Here is a 251-nt window from a genome sequence, read left to right as displayed (position 1 = left end):
CCTAGTCTGTGACCTCTTCTGGCTTGTTCATTTCAGATCTCTTTTCGAAATGGGGAGGTTTAACCTTTGCTGCTTATAAGCCTAGCCTTAATCTGTTTACAGTGTGTAAGTGCATTTACATGAAATGATGAAGGTAAAACACAAGAATGTTTGGGTTGAAGCTCTTGTTGTGAATAAAAGATGCCAACCAACACCTACCATTCTTTCGTCCTGAGGTGGTGGAAGCATGTGTGGGAAGAGATAGTTATTTT

The sequence above is a fragment of the Penaeus monodon genome, chromosome 20 (genome assembly GCF_015228065.2).
Source record: "Penaeus monodon isolate SGIC_2016 chromosome 20, NSTDA_Pmon_1, whole genome shotgun sequence".
Classification (NCBI taxonomy): domain Eukaryota; kingdom Metazoa; phylum Arthropoda; class Malacostraca; order Decapoda; family Penaeidae; genus Penaeus; species Penaeus monodon.
Note: the sequence above shows the minus strand (reverse complement) of the source record.